The sequence below is a fragment of the Sander lucioperca genome, chromosome 19 (assembly GCF_008315115.2).
Source record: "Sander lucioperca isolate FBNREF2018 chromosome 19, SLUC_FBN_1.2, whole genome shotgun sequence".
NCBI lineage: Eukaryota > Metazoa > Chordata > Actinopteri > Perciformes > Percidae > Sander > Sander lucioperca.
The window spans coordinates 13,623,105-13,637,668 of record NC_050191.1 but is presented as its reverse complement, the minus strand read 5'-3'; the positions used below and the strand labels follow the sequence as shown (position 1 = coordinate 13,637,668).

The 14,564-nt window shown below is 43.3% G+C and overlaps 1 protein-coding gene and 1 long non-coding RNA gene across 2 annotated transcripts in view; one reads left to right on the top strand and one right to left on the bottom strand.

Annotated features, from left to right (window-relative positions):
• Positions 1-8,755, bottom strand: part of LOC116066242 — a 17,690-nt gene extending 8,935 nt beyond the window's left edge. The window contains exons 1-2 of the long non-coding RNA XR_004108918.1: positions 8,742-8,755; positions 5,067-5,069 (exon numbers count right to left, since the gene is read on the bottom strand). This is a non-coding gene — a long non-coding RNA (uncharacterized LOC116066242). The remainder of the gene's footprint in view (positions 1-5,066; positions 5,070-8,741) is intronic.
• Positions 1-14,564, top strand: part of sesn1 (sestrin 1) — a 51,408-nt gene that overhangs the window by 19,691 nt on the left and 17,153 nt on the right. The gene's annotated exons all lie outside the window — the stretch shown is intronic.

Genomic DNA, 14,564 nt, shown 5'->3' with positions numbered 1-14,564 from the left:
TGTGTGTGTGTGTGTGTGTGTGTGTGTGTGTAATTTAGTCAACACCATTTATGAGCCATCAGCCCTTCCCAGAAAGTAAAAAAAAGAAATGTTTGTGATAGAGGCAAATCTCTGGTAATCACATCAACATGTTTCTGCAGTCAGGCCTGCCCTTGCATGCTCCAAATAGAGCAAGTTTATCAACATCAGCTAAGTCAATTGTGTTTTTCATATTTGACATACATGAGCGCTGTCTCACGGGTGAAGCATACATGTAATCCGTCACATGTGACATACTGTGTGTGACACAGAGACAGTGGGGAGGGTGTCACTCTCTGAAGTTGGAGCAAACCAGACCGTTACACTCGGTGGCTCTGTGTCTGGAGAGCTGTTTTTTTATCACAGATGCCAAGGATGTAGGAGGAGCTTACAATGTTTGTGTCTCAGTTTAGATGTACAAAACGTTCTGTACATTTTCTGGAGGTGACAGGTCCGATGGGCCGATTTCTTGTTAAAGGAAATGGTGCGAAGTGGATCCCCCCACTCCAGGGCAGTGATATTAATTGGCTCAAATGTGTTCTGAGAATTTAACAATCTAGTTTTGGAAAAAGTGTACTGCTTACAAACCCATCCCAAGGCCACAAGTAAACGCTTCGTATAAAAATATCTTGTTTATGTCACTGACACCCCTGTTTGTGTTCCTTCTGTAAGCAATAATTGAACAGCACTAATTGATTTTTTTTTTTTTTTTTGTACTCAGTGGTTCGAATTAGGGTGATATCACCCTGGGACTGGGCTGACAGAGGTCAAAGGTAATGGAGGTGTGTGGGTGTGTTTTCGCTATGAGACCAGTGTGGTCGCTGTCTCTGTTGATTGGGTCACTTCAGATGCTTCAGATGCTTGTTTCTGGCGTGTGTGTAGAGGCATTAGTGAGCCCTGGGCAAGCCTGAGGAAAAGGTTAGGGTTACTTGAGTACATTCACTCTTCTGAACATCAGAAGACAAAAGCGTGTGGGGGGGGGGGCATCCAGGAAGGAACCAGTACTGATAACATGCATATTGTTGCATCACCAGACCTCCCTTTTATCCCACCACACCCCTTTCCTTATATCACATGTGTTTGTATTTACCCTTCAGGTTGATGTATTTCTATCATCTGCTCTCTTGTTTATGTTCAGGCTGCCAGAACAGAGCTCTCCTTGATCACCTGCTCTCTGCACAAACAAAGTGTTTTCAAAGTGTGTTTCTGGGCTTGCACCAGGGTTGAGTACAAAACTGATTACTTGTAATGCTGCCACATATTAAGAATAGAACAATTTAAACGGTATGCCTGTTATGATACCTAAAAAGTATTTAATTTAGTAGTGGGGTGCACTGTGGAAGCCAATTTTAAGACGTTTAGGTAATCGATCTTCTCATCAGATCAATCCATAAAACTATTTCCACTCGCAGTGCGACCCTCTTACACTAATAATCTGACCAACAGTTTCTCCATGTATTTCCATTGTTAATTCATGCCAACAGCGTGAATGAATAAATGATACATAATGTATAGAATGTAAGCAAATCGCACAAAAGTGAGATTTGTGCTTTATTGCTTGTATTGTCAAACAATATGTTTCTGCTTTAATAATAGAAAAAGTTCGGAGGATGAGGACTAACAATGAGTTTGGAATATATATATATCTCTCTCGACTGCTTGTCACCCCCTGCAGCAGACAGCTGAAGACTGTTTTGCTGAGAGTTATATGTTCAGGCATGTTGGGTCAAGAGATCATATAGCTCAATGGGTCTTATTTTCCTGTCTGGACACATTCTCATGGCAACAAATTCAAACAAATAATTACAAGAGCCAATAGATGTATTGTTTCCTTGTGTGCGAGGTATCGCCCTCAAATCAGGATTTAGGAGCTTATCTGTGTCTTCCATAAAGCTAGTTATACAGTCACCATGTACCTTCAGGTGCTTATTCATAAAACATTAATCATCTGCATGCACATATAGTCTCGGTTTTTATGTGGGTACAGAAAGTACATGAACATTCCTGCTCCCTGTACTGGATGTTCTTACTGCCTCTTGGTCAGTTTACTCGGAGATACAGAGTTACAGCAGTCAACAGAATAGTGCATGCAGTACTGTCACATACACAGACACCAAGCTGTACACTTGTAGAGGCTAACTGGTAAGCCATTCCTGAAGCTGTTGTGCAGCAAACTCGTGTAAAATGTTGTACGGCCAAATTGCTCCCATATGTGTGTGTGTCTGTGAACGTGCAACTGACTCCGCGATGGAAAAATAGCTATTTAAATCACAGCAATCATGCCTCAGTGTGTACAACGTGAGGTGCGTGATAGGCATTATATTTGGGTGTTTGTGTGAGGGGATTTGTGTGTACTGTATGAGGTCTGTGTGGTGTCTATTGGCTGGAGCCCACTGTCCTTACTGGTCCAAACTAGTTTCTGTCATTGTAGGGTATGTGGCTGTGGCCTCGCGCACAAAGCGACTTGTAATAACAGAGAGGTTTTGCTCTGCATGAAGGGTGGTGGTTGATGAGTTGAGGTGCTGTGTTTGGGCAGATTTGCACAAACCAAACAGGCCTGTGAACAAGTGGTTAGAAAATCAAACAAACAGATATGACAAGGAGAGAAGAAGAAGGTACTTTGATGAAAAGAGGAAGATTGATGCTAAAAAGCTGCGAGAGAAAGTTGTCTTTCACAGGAAGTGAGGCTCAGATTGTGCTACCCCACACAGGAAGTACAAAGAGTGGGTAAGAGGTCTTCTAAGCCCACAGAGGGAAATTTCTCCAAGGTTTCAACATCTGTGGGTTATATCTACTGTAGCCTACATTTACATGTTAGGCATTGAGCTGAATGCCAAAACTTGATTCACAGATCATCAGTACATACACCAATGTCAGTGCCTCAGTGTATATACACAAGCCTTGGCGCATCTACTCTGGTTTGTCAGAACAATGCTCCTTAACCTTAAAGGGGCATTCCACCGATTGTATGCCAAATTCAATTTACTAGCCACGTAGAGTGCAGACCTCACGTATGCTTAAAAAAAAAAACATGGTCGTTTGTGTCTTCCAATCATGTCCGAAGCGCAGAAGTTTTTATACCCCTTCTGAATGGCCATACTTGAATAATGGGCAAAAAGTCTGCCAACCTTAGCCTCCTCTGGTTGTTTTACACTGCCTCCCTGATCTCTCTCCAAAAACTGTCTGGTTTCAGTCAATCCAACACACATTTTGTCTGAAGCATCCTGAGCCCTTACTTGTTTGCCTGTGAAAACAGCTGTATGATGTTATTTAGTTTTAGTTAGTTATTTCATCACATTTTTACTTCTATGAACACTAAAGACATGATGGCAAAATATGTCATGCTTATGTAAATCTACAGGGATATGTACAATAATTCTATCTGCATATGTCTCAGTTTCTCCCTCTCAGATCTTGGATATTTTAATATTTAACATTTAGTCTTATGTTCTTACTGTATTACTTTCACATCTTTTTCACACCCAGCTCTTCCTCTCCCCCACAGATATATATATATATATATATATATATATATATATATATATATATATATATATATAAAATATATATATATATATATATATATATACACACTCACACTCACACTCACTGACAGTGACTAAGGTCGGCCTGTTGTTGCAGGCAGCTGGTGGAGGGCTTTCCTGTCTAAACAGCCCAAACGCTGAGGTGACAGAGCTGTGAGGGACAGGGAGAGAAACACAGAGGAGAGAGAATAGGCAGAGTGGGGTGACCACCAGCTAATCCTCGGGCCAGCCAGGGGGGTGGAGCAGGAAACGGGGCATGGGAGAGGGGCGAAGGCCAACAAGTTCTTCCTCTCTCACCCTGAATGGCTGATATGGCTAGAGTTTGGATGAACACCCACGCACAAAGACACATGCATGAACACATAAATACACGGTTGCTGGGAGCTATTTTACAGCACGAAAGCCAACCTTGACCTGCTCCACCGGAGAGTTGTGACACTGCTCACCTCCAAATATCTTTTTTTTTTTTTTTTTCTCCCTTGTTTATAGGGTCTGAAGAAGACTATCTATCCTGAGAAACTTCAATTAAAGCAAATGTTAAATAATTCTGTATTGTGATTTAAGCTTGCATAAAGCAATTCCACAATCCCATTAAGCTGAATCCTTCTGACACATCACAATTAAACAAACCGTACAGAAGCCAAGAAATTCAGTCAGGCCCAAAGTTATTGGATGATTGATCTTTTGTTTTTGGCTGGACAAAACAAACAATAGAAACAAACTATAGAAGGATGTCACCTTGTGCTTTAGGAAATTGTGATTGACATCTTCACTATTCTCTAATATTTTATAAACCAATCCATTAATCAAGACAAAGTAATCATTAGTTGCACAGCCGTAGTGTAGTACCTTAAATTGCATGCTTTGAGGCGCTTTATAGAGAAGAAATGCAGTTTAATTCCATTTAATTATTCTAGATTTTTATGGTATCATAAACATATTTGAAGATCCAGAAAACTGATGGATTTGATGCATACTTTAAAAAGATTGGATTTGCAAAATATGTCTTGAGGTTGTTTCTGACATTTTGCAAAATCTTGAGACTGAACTATATGTATGGTAGTGAACAGGAAGAGACAAATAATATTTTGATCCAGTTTAAATTGAGCCATGAATTACACATATGTTGGTCAATTTAAAAGATAATTTTGCAAGTGAAGAAAGTCAGTTTGTCGTAGTACCACTTAGTTTTGTGGGAAATCGCTCCGTGAACTGCATATCTTGTCTCGCACAATATACGTCACCTTGCTTGCTGCTATGCTTGCTCGATAGCTAACTAGCTTAGCTATGTGCCACAACACATGTACCATTATCTTACCTGATGTGTTTTATTAAGCATCTTTTTATCAGCCGGGAAGCGAAAGAACGAACATGCATGTTACCTCCCGGTACGAAACGCACAGGCATCATAACTTCCGCAAGACGTCACTTATGGGACTTTGGGGTGAGTAGTCTTTCTAATTATGTATTTTCACAGTCTTAATACTTCAACAGTTTTATGACAAACTGAGACTTGTTTTGACTTGCAAAATAATGTTTTAAATTGAAAAACCTACGTGTAGTTCATGGCTCAATTCAAATACATATTTTTTTTTGCTGAAATAAGAATAGACAGTAACAAAATGGACACAGCGACGACGGAGAACAATGAAGTGAATTAGAAGCACTTTTCCGGTGATGGCTGAGCGTTACTGCGCAGCCTCAAACTGAGCTTGACGACGTAGATGTGACGTGAGCAACCTGTCTGAAAGTTGTAAGCCTTCTGGTAGCTGTGCCAAGAGAAATCTCAATCATTCCCAATCTTGCAGAGACTGAGAGAGTAGGCATATGTAAGGAGATAACATAGGCACAGGCTAATTATTGCTAACTAAAATGCTAGTTAACATTAGTAATTAAACTTAAACAGCTAATGTGAGTCGAAACTGCCTGCGAGCTTCTCCTGACTATACGTACATTTCTCTACTGTGCGACAGAAAGTCACGTGGTTATGACACAATCGTTAGCTTATTTTTACAAAATCAGCTGCTACGGGGCCATAATGTGAGATATAAGGTAATGGAGCCTTTTATACATTGTCGTGTTTCTTTAGAAATAAACAATGGACAAGTAGAGTCTTTAAACGCTTCAGATGTAAAGTTATTCGCTGTCAAAGTGATGCCAAAATGAATGGGAGTCAATGGAATGCTAACAGAAGGTGATGGCTTGTTAGCCTGAGAGTCTCCCCATAGGAGGTACGCTTTCCGGATGCTCGCTTACCCCCTTGGAAATAAGGTCCCATGGTGGTCTACCAGAAGGGGAGGGACTTCACCTCTCTAAAGGTACAGATGCCAGCAGACATTAGATAAGCTGTATTCCCAGGGTAAACGACCCAAGGTGCAACCTGCTGAAAGTCATGTGAGCCCCCCCCCACCAGCACCTCAGCCCCTCAGTGCTATGTAACCCTGGGGTAAGAGTGACGGCTGCAGGGGGTTTATTTCCGTACTCTTGACTCTCCGGTGTGACATTCTGCACAGGCCCAAACTGATACGTCCTCTAGTTTATGTTTTTGTATTTCCTCTTAACACATCTAGAGCAGAAAATTACACACGTACATGTACAGTTAAGAATCTAGAGTTATAAAAACACACTGGACACTGATATCGCAGTGGGAACCGCCAAAAAACATGGAGAAAGGAAAAGGGAAGGACCAGAAACCAAAACTAAGAGTGGAACCGCCCAGGAGAAGCACTGAACAGTGGGAACTGTGCGCCTTCTCAACTTTGTTGTAGGTTTTTTCCTTATCAATGTCAGTGGCTCCGCTCTCTGTAGTCTCCATAGAAGCGACGAGGTAGAGAGGAAAAGACAGTCTGAGGCAAAGATGAAGAATGGGCAGACAGGGAGTTTGGGAGATAACACTGGGAAAAAAAACATGCACATTTGGAGATGCTGAATAGACAATGAAAAGACAGAACTACAGAGGATATAGTGGGAGTGGTTATTTTTGGCAGATAGCCCATGCAGCTGCTCTAGACAAGGGGCCCAGCAAAAGCAAAGATCATGAAAACACACACACACACACACACACACACACACACACACACACACACACACACACACACGTGCATGTCATTTTAAAGACCTTCACTTTTTGGAAGTGCAGTGGCTGCTTGATTTTGTCTTCTGTGTCCCAAAGTGGTTTTCGCAAACTGATTTAAATCAATCTCATAAATTAGAAGCTAGGAGGCTCCTGCTGATGATGTAATTAAAGTTATTTAGGAGTAAACAGACCTCAGTGGAAACGTTTACAGTTGTCTCGCAATACAAATGCCCTCATTATGATTCTGTCTTCCTTTAGTGTTAGCTGTTCACTGTTCATTGTTTGTGCTGGATGAAACTATCCATCCATCCATCTTCTTCCGCTTATCCGGTAACGGGTCGCGGGGGTAGCAGCTCCAGCAGGGGACCCCAAACTTCCCTTTCCCGAGCCACATTAACCAGCTCCGACTGGGGGATCCCGAGGCGTTCCCAGGCCAGGTTGGAGATATAATCCCTCCACCTAGTCCTGGGTCTTCCCCGAGGCCTCCTCCCAGCTGGACGTGCCTGGAACACCTCCCTAGGGAGGCGCCCAGGGGGCATCCTTACCAGATGCCCGAACCACCTCAACTGGCTCCTTTCGACGCGAAGGAGCAGCGGCTCTACTCCGAGCTCCTCACAGATGACTGAGCTTCTCACCCTATCTCTAAGGGAGACGCCAGCCACCCTCCTGAGGAAACCCATTTCGGCCGCTTGTACCCTGGATCTCGTTCTTTCGGTCATGACCCAGCCTTCATGACCATAGGTGAGGGTAGGAACGAAAACTGACCGGTAGATTGAGAGCTTTGCCTTCTGGCTCAGCTCTCTTTTCGTCACAACGGTGCGATAGATTGAGTGTAATACCGCACCCGCTGCGCCGATTCTCCGACCAATCTCCCGCTCCATTGTCCCCTCACTCGCGAACAATACCCCAAGGTACTTGAACTCCTTCACTTGGGGTAAAGACTCATTCCCTACCTGGAGAAGGCACTCCATCGGTTTCCTGCTGAGAACCATGGCCTCAGATTTAGAGGTGCTGATCCTCATCCCAGCCGCTTCACACTCGGCTGCGAACCGATCCAGTGAGTGCTGAAGGTCACAGACCGATGACGCCATCAGGACCACATCATCCGCAAAAAGCAGCGAGGAGATCCCCAGCTCACCAAACTGCAACCCCTCTCCACCCCGACTACGCCTCGATATCCTGTCCATAAATACTACAAACAGGATTGGTGACAAAGCGCAGCCCTGGCGGAGGCCAACTCTCACCTGAAACGAGTCCGACTTACTGCCGAGAACCCGGACACAGCTCTCGCTTTGGTCGTACAGAGATTGGATGGCCCTGAGAAGGGACCCCCTCACCCCATACTCCCGCAGCACCTCCCACCGTATCTCCTGGGGGACCCGGTCATACGCCTTCTCCAGATCCACAAAGCACATGTAGACCGGTTGGGCATACTCCCAGGCTCCCTCCAGGATCCTTGTGAGAGTAAAGATCTGGTCCGTTGTTCCACGACCAGGACGGAATCCGCATTGTTCCTCTTCAACCTGAGGTTCGACTATCGACCGAACCCTCCTTTCCAGCACCTTGGAGTAGACTTGGATGAAACTAGCTCATCATTACCGACTGTGTAGCACAGCGGGACAGTTAAATGTCACAAACGTACACACAGACCAGGGCCTTGTCCTGAGGGGACACCATGTTTGGTTGATCCTGCAGTCAGAAGACAGAGGAATAGTGGGAGCATGGTGACATGTCCATTAACATGCTTGTGGGAAACAGTACCCCACCTAGACCCCAGGGTGTGTGTGTGTGTGTGTGTGTGTGTGTGTGTGTGTGTGTGTGTGTGTGTGTGTGTAAAAAAATAAATACACATTTGTCAGATTTTCATTTATTCTAAACTATTCTATTCTATAACTCATCTATTGCATGTATTCATAATCGAGACTATTTGTGCTGTACCGTAATAATGCAACACTCTCTGAGCAGCCAGTGTTACACCGGTATTAACTCCATTTAAAGAAAATGTCTGATGTTCTAAATACATAATTTTCTATTACTTGAATATGATACCACCCCTGCATTTGCAAACATAATTTCTAGAAAAAGACTATAAAATATGATACTTTGTTAATACTTGTTGTTGATGAATGGCCCAAAAGCATGCAAGGTGTCAGGTCTTGCTAAAACTTTTTCTCATCTCACCCTCAATTACTAGATCAACTAATTTTTCAGACTTAGCTGATATTATTTTTGCCTTGCTAATCTTAAATGACAAGCCAACGGGAATGATGAATCGGAAAGCTAATGAAGAATGCAGCTGCCTTTCTATCAAGGCACTTCTAAAATTGATGTCAGTCATTGTTCAAGCTCATGACCATGGAGCTCTAACTCTGAGTGTGTGTGTCCTGTCAGAGTCCTCTTTTCCTCGCTGCTTTTTGTTCAGATCCAGGGGTGTGTTCCACTTCCTTCCTGTGCTGCCACAATCTTGGTCAGGCTTCCTTCATGTCTTCCAACTTTATGAAATCGACTGTGTATGAATGTGTATATTGGCGTGTATCTCTGTACACAGTTCTGCGTGAAACGCATGCAGGTGTTAATGAGGGTGCATATGGAAAATGGGACACAGGGCTTCTCTGCTGCGTTTTGATGTGGCCCTCGCTCTGTGTGCGCGCAAACATCGCCTCACACCTCTGAGGTCAGAGACCGATAAGAAAAGACACAAAGTAATTTTCCCACACAGTGATGTCACCACTTGTGAAAATCTTGTCACAAACCAGTCTGACGCTGGTTACTTTGAATTTGTATCTTTTTCAGTCCCACCTGACCAGACTTTGTCCTGCGTCACCGATACCTGCCGAGAGGTTACAGGGTCAACGCTGCTGGCTCAGACATGGGAACACAAAAAAGCAAACAAAAAGGAAATCTTGGCTCTTGTTTATGTGGTTAGCACTTCTCCATTATTGATGAAACGGCAATGTTCTTGCAACACAGAGGAATATTTCTGCTTCCTGTCTGGGTGCTGTTGTTTTGGTCCTTGCAGAGCTTACAGTATTTGCTATTTTTTGTGCTGGTATTACATTAGTTAAAGCTTATTTAGTGGTTTTGTAACCTGGATGAAGAGATAATGCCTGTTGTTCACTGAATGTGATCCAATAATGTTATGAACTGCATCGTTTAAGAGTAAGGTTTAGGGATGCAAACTTTAAAAAATGTTATTTGTCACATTGTGATCAATAAATGATTAATCATACAAATTACATGCATACATTTCCTTGACATGGGCAATTTCAAAGTATCACCTTGATAAGTTAGGTATTTGGAAAACACGTTAATAATTTGATTCAGAAATAACATGATAAAGATGTTTCCATGCTGTATAATCATTTCAGCTGTAGGAGTATCCTTGACATCACAAGGGGAATGTTTGTAACTGAAACAATATGATAAAGAAAAGTGGCAAAGATCATGGTGTCAAGCAACATTTAAAAATTGCTGCTCCTGCAAAAGATAAACGTAATTCTGTGTAACTTGTAGGCTTTCTGGAGGAAATGGATTAAATGAGACTGAACACACAGAAAACTAAGTCTAAAAATCATATCGTAGAAAATAAAATGCATTGCTGTGATCTCCTGATTACTGTTTATTCAAGAGTACATAGTCAATGTGAACAGAGCATGTGGCCACTGTGTAAGGTCAGCATTAGCTTACCTCTTATTTATATACCAGTATACTCACTTTTGATTGCCGATTTAAGGAGTAGTACATCCAGCACTGCAGTGGTTCTCCCTGAGCGCTGGACATCAGATCGATGATAAATGTCAGTGTAACAGTATCTGAGGGTGGACGTTTTTATTGAAGCTAGATGCGGATAGTGAGGAGGTGTAGTGTATGGACAGACAGGATCAGGCTCACATTTTTAAAGCTCTGGTCAGTGTCACTGTATCTTGACCCTCTGGAAGCATCTCTGGCCTGTCTGATGTCATGAGACTGTTTCCATGTCTGTATGTAGCTGCCATAGAAACCGACCTGTTCCCTATCTCGCCTTGTGGTAGAATCCACTCCTGAGCTCTTGTGAAATACTTTGTGAAATATGCACTTGCGCACACACACGCACACACACACACACACACACACACACACACACACACACACACACACACACACACACACAGCTAGCTGGTAAATTTATGGTACTACTACATGCCAGAGCAGTAGTTCCTTTTAGGTTCACTGTTAAAGTTAATTATTTGTCTTGAAATGGAAAATCCAATGCATAAAAACCAGACAGAGGCGACAACAAAAAAGGAAGAATTCTGGAGCATTTCTAAAAGCAGATCCCAGGAAAGCAACCAGTAGACAAAAACAGAAACACAACTATCATGTGCCCTGTAAGATGCAAACAAACTATGCCACCATTGGCTGCTGCTGCAGATATTTTAATATACCTGTAAGTTTTAAATAACATTCTTTCCATGGCTGTGTCAGTGAGTCCCATAGACAGTGTGACTTTTAGACAGATTTGTAGATGATAGGTCCCTGCAACCAGACACTTTCCACAAATATCACACAAAAAAAGTGCTGATTGCATCAACGCTCCTAATCAAACACCCCATTCGCACCTCGCAACCCAAACTTTGTCCCTAAATATCTCAACCACTACTTGTTCGTTTTCTTTCAAACAAAACAACTTGCACAACCCCACTTTAGAGCAAACGTTCTCCTACGCAGCCCACAAAACACTAAACAATCCCCCAAAGAAAGGCCTCTGTCTGGCTTTGAAGAGAAAACACAATCTGTCTTCAGAGAGAAGAGCACTTTTCAAGAAGCCAGTGTTTTTCAGCTTTCACAGAAAACAACGTGGAAAACACATTTGCCTCGTCCTTCCACAATTGTTTCCCTGCTGTATAATCAGTTCAGCTGTAGAAGTGTCAGTGTGGGGAGATGCCTTGACATCACGGGGAATGTTTGTAACTAGGACGAGCCGATAAAGAAAAGTAGGAATGATTGCGGTGTCAAACCACAGATCCGAGCAAAAGAAAATGGTGCAAAAAGCCTTGAAACCAAAAAGCAGGGAGTGCAGCAACCTTACTGATCTGGGAAAGGAGTCACTGTTTTTGAAGTGCCTCCCCTGCGAAGTCTGGGGACTTGCATGTAAGGCCTATTATAACTGGGTTGTCTTTTAGCAGGGGGCTGCAGAGTGGTATGGAGGGGGCCCTGTTTTCCATGTGTGCTGTTCATACTCGCAGTGTTTCTCTTCAGGCAGGCTGCCAGTATGTGGAACAGTCATAGAGGGCCTTGGCTCAGGGCTTTCTGTTTTTTTGTTTTTTTTTCACAGAGCTGATGAATTTGCTGGGGTTTGAGCTGTAGCATCTGTTGCTTTGAGGGGGCCTGCTATTTATCAAACTGAAGCGGAGTCTGCTGGGAGCCCAAAGGCAAAGAAACATGGCTTACTATATAGGTTGACCCCCCCTTCTCCCGTCCTCCTCTCTCTCTCTCTCTCTCTCTCTCTCTCTCTTACCCTCGGCACTCTGTTGGCTCGCTCTCGCAATCTGAAGACATGTTATTCAGAGCTGTGTTTGTGCGAAGGGAATAACTAGCAGGGGGGGGGGGGGGGGTGCACTTAAGGAGGGAGGGGGTTGAGGAGGGGAAATAAGAAATAGGATGTGACTTACAGTATTTCCAATAACTCCCTATAGTCTTATAGTTAACCCAATGTTGTTTTTAAAAACTGTTGAAATAGTTGAGTACTGAAGTGCAGATTGGCCTGCGGCTTTTCAGGAATTCACCAGTGTGTTCTTAGAAAGAAAAAAAACTTGAAGGTTTGGTTTTATCCCTGGCACTTTGAAGCAATAAAGAAAACGTTTGTGTTTGTTTTTGTGTCATTTAAAGCCACAGACGATCACTTGCAAATGGAGACATGTCATGTCAGGCACCTATCACAGTCATTGCTCACCTTTTTAAACAGTTTCTACTTGCATACATTCTCACACAGACCTGAGCTGCTCTCACTGAGACAACATGCGTTAGCCGCCCCTCAGGCGTGCTGTGAATCCTGCTTTGGCCACTGTTCTTAACTGTCCCATTGACAAAACAACGATTGGAAGGAATTGCTTCAAGGAGGTGATGAAAAGCAACAGGGAAACACATTAACAAATGAGTGGAGGAACAGAAATTGATTGACAGGACAGAAGTAAACTGCTTGACAGAAAACAGGGTTAACTACTGTGTCAGGTAAACAGAAAAAGATGTTACATATATAATCCATGCATGTAAACATTCATGTACAATATTACCTTCACGTCTATTTACCCACTTAAACCAACAGTCACCTTTCTCTTTTTCTCTTTGCTCTTTTTCTACCTTGTTCCACTTTCCCTGTTTGCTCTGTCACTTTCTCTTCCCCTTGGTTTTCTTTGACCTCTCTCCTGCTCTCTCCCTCTTTCTCTCTCTGACTCTTCCTTCTCTTGTGCATCCACTGTGATGTAACGCTCTCATACAAACATGTATTCTTGAAGAAGGCCGCGCACACAGAGGCTTCTTTCATTCAAAGTTGTTTTATCTGTGCTTTACATCTTTTTACATGAACACGCTCACATGTCTCTTCCGCATCTGCCAGTCCGCCGCAGACAATCCTTTATTCATGTGAGTCTTGTTATGGGTTTAGCCACCCCAAAACATGCCTCCTGACACGCTACAGAAATTAGAAAAGGGAAAAAATGCAGGGCTGTTTTTTCCTCCATTGACAGAGGCTAGAGTCTCACTCACTCACACACACACACACACACACACACACACACACACACACACACACACACACACACACACACACACACACACACACACACACATACACAAACACACATTCTATTCAATATAAAACTTTCACCCTGAGAGGCAGCAACTGGTCAACAGGATATGAAACCCTCCTTTCTGCTTTTCTCCTTAATGTCAGAATTGACCTTTCCCCTACTTTTGCCTTTTCTACACTGAAGCTCACTCTTGCCGTGGTTTTGGTTTACCCGAGATTGTTTGGTTGACTTTTTCAGCCTGTGGCCTTAATTTCAAGCACAACTGAAAGAAATACCCTCTTTTGAGCAAACTGTGCGTTTCACTCAGCGCATCTGGGTCTAGTAAACCTTCCGTTTCTGCGCTGTTCTGTGCAGACTTGCAGATTATCAATGTCCTGTTCATTTGCTTTATGGGTTATGGCTGAGTCATTCCCATGTACTTGGTGAAAGGTGTTCACTCGGAGACGGAGACCACTCTGCTGAGCCTCACCCCTCACCCCCCTCCCCACCCTCCTGCTGGTGTTAGTGGAAGGGAAGATGACCATCTGCTGCCCCAGTTGCCCAGTGACTGGACAACAGCCTTTCCTTATGGCACAGTTCCACTGTCCATTGTCTGCTTGAGGCTCGGAGTGTGTGTGTGTGTGTGTGTGTGTGTGTGTGTGTGCGCAAGGCAGCTAGTACATTTAACACATGTGCGATGGATTGTGTACTTGCCTTTTGTGTGCGAGTGTTGAAGTTTGTCTTTGTGTGTGTGTGTGTGTGTGTGTGTGTGTGTGTGTGTGTGTGTGTGTCTCTCTCTCTCAAGGAGAGCCAAGTATTGTGTTAAGCTTTCCTGTGGGAGTCCCATAGAGAACACACCCTCACCCAGCAGGACAGTCTTCTGCACGGTGCAAGCTGACTCGACCTTACAGTCGGGTTAGTGGAGGGTCAGTGATTTATAAGGCTATTGGCCAAAACTTTGCTCCGGTGCATCAAGAGAAAAGATTTCCTCTCCAGACGTGTGCGCACACACACACACACACATGCACACTATTGTTATGGATTTCATCAATAGCCTTCATAAACACTAGTGAGTAGAAGGTGGGGGTAAGGTCAAGTCTGAAAGTGTCACATGAAAAACAAACGAATGGTGCGTCATATTTTTATTCAGAGACATTT